Below are 2,512 nucleotides of genomic sequence, written 5' to 3'. Positions count from 1 at the left end.
TGGTTATATGTCAGTGTCAGAAATTGGCAGTTCTTCTGGCAATAGAGGTAGAGTATACTCGCCAGAAATAGAATATAGTGAAGAATATGAGGAGGAACCGGAAGAAGATCCGGAAGAAGATCCTGAAGAAGATCCGAAGGAGGATCCTGAGGAGGATCTAGAAGAAGATATAGAAGAAGAGGTAGAAGAAGAAGATCATCAGGAAGAAGAGTATGAAGAAGAAGAACTGTTAGATGAATCAGATGTTGAACAGTACATAAGCGAGTATTTCTGGTCTAGGGTGCAGAGATACCGCGATTTGAGAGAAGATGCAGATATAGCAAATGGACAGGCACAGATAGCTCTAGACCAAGTTAGGAGACAAATGCGCTCCTTCTCTCGAGGAATGCTAACAGTAGGATTGTATTCTACTGATTTTCTACGAATGGTTGAGGGAGTCCCTGATTTGAATGAAGGTAATAGAACCATCAACCGTAGGTATATCAGAGGCTTAGGACCTGAGTTCGAGGAGCTATATGAACACGTAGGTGAACATTTTGGCACGCTCACTACGATGGCTCGTAGGATTGAGACTGAGCATGAGTGCGCGGGCGATCCAGTACGACCTTTTTATTTTAGACGTGAGTATCATCCAGATTACGTCAACACATCCTCCCGAGTTAGGACCAACCCCTACTTTGTGCAAAGAGGCGGAAGTAACTCCGGTAGAACAGTTAGGGGTCGACATACTGGCATAGTTATTAGGGAACCTAGCGTTCCGCATTAGGCACCTCCAGGTATTAGCGATTTATATGCTTTAAGTATTTGTGTTTATGTGTTTGCATTACTGTGTATATGTGATTACTGCATTGCATAATAGAATATTAGTATTAGGATACGCCTATAGGATAATACCTCGGAAAGTGAGAACCTATAGGAAGCACTGTTGTTAAACACGCGACTAATAAAAGAACGCATAAACATAATTTACAAAAGCAATGATATAATAAATGTTGGGTTTTATTGGTTCATAACGCAGCGGAATTTCAAAAATTTATCTAAAAACCCAAACCAAGATCCATGTAATTCGAATTAAACAGAACAATTACTTACTTGTATGTCGAATTCAACAGCAATGTAGGAAGGAAGGAGGTGGTTCACTTTGGTGATACCTGGCCTCGGATCAGAAACGCCTCCAAAAGAACGCGTCCTCTACGAGTATCCACACGAACAGACCTTAGCCAAAACTAGTGCTTGTGTGCTAGCACTATTGCTTCACAAGCAATTTCGAATTTTAGTGATTTAGTGAATAATGAATTTCGTGATTCTCAAACCAACTGCTTAATGAGTATTTATAGTGATAAATAACACTAGGGTTTGAGACAAATTCGAATTTCAATCTCATTGCAATTCTACAAGTTTATGTTTATCAAAAACTCCTTTTTGATAATTATCCATATATATTAATTACTATATTTATTATCTTCCAAAAATAATAAATTAAGGAAAACACTTATCCTTAAATTTCGAATTAATATATATATTTATTAATATATATATATTACGAATTATATATATATATATATAATTAATCACTTAATCACATTGGGCTTGTTCAACCCATAACTGTTTTGGGCCTGTTCTTAGTGTGCGACCCTGTAGGTTCATATAACGTTGGCAGTAGGCTCGAAATCCCTATTTCAGCCCACAAGTCATAAGTGGCCTCTAGCAAGACATTATGACTACCCAAGTTATATGAATATCGATAATCCGATTTAACCATTTACAATAATATTTTAATCCCTTTGTCTCTCGATATCCAGATTGAATATAAGGCATAGTTATGTCATCCTTATAACATTCAATCATTAGTTTCTTGACTCTAAGTAGACTGAAAATGATAACTTCTTATCAATTAGCATGGCCATGCATTTACTTCAGTCTATCTTCTTCAAGGGGCCCATAGATATCTTACTCAAATAAATGAGGGACAAATTCCTTCTCAGTCACTCACATTTCTCACATAGTTACTTTCATATCCAATGACAATCTATTCCATTATCCTGTTAAAGATAATGTAAGACTGTATCAAAATATGAAATAGCTATGTAGAAATCCATGATGATTTCAAGGTCAAAGGATTATACTAATAGAACTGTAATGAGAATTACTTATGACAGTGATCTATGTAGTATTCTCACAGTGGGTCATCCAGTGCCTTATTTCTCAAATAGCACCTATGATTTGACTTAATATCTCATATACATGATTAGTAAAACATAATCATCAGTCAACATCATACTAGTCTCAATGTTCTATTAAGACTAGGGATAGATGGTATATAATTCTTTTATTAAACCTAAGGGTTCTACTATCAAGTCACATACTCGATGACCTTAGAAAGAATTAACCATTCAAGTATTTTAATCATTAATATAAAATGATAAAAACTGCCAATCAATAAATAATAAAATGATAAAGTCAAAACATGGTCAAACATGATTGACCTAGTGCATATCACTAACAATAAACA

Source organism: Mercurialis annua, linkage group LG7 (assembly GCF_937616625.2).
Source record: "Mercurialis annua linkage group LG7, ddMerAnnu1.2, whole genome shotgun sequence".
Taxonomy (NCBI): Eukaryota; Viridiplantae; Streptophyta; class Magnoliopsida; order Malpighiales; family Euphorbiaceae; genus Mercurialis; species Mercurialis annua.
Note: the sequence above shows the minus strand (reverse complement) of the source record.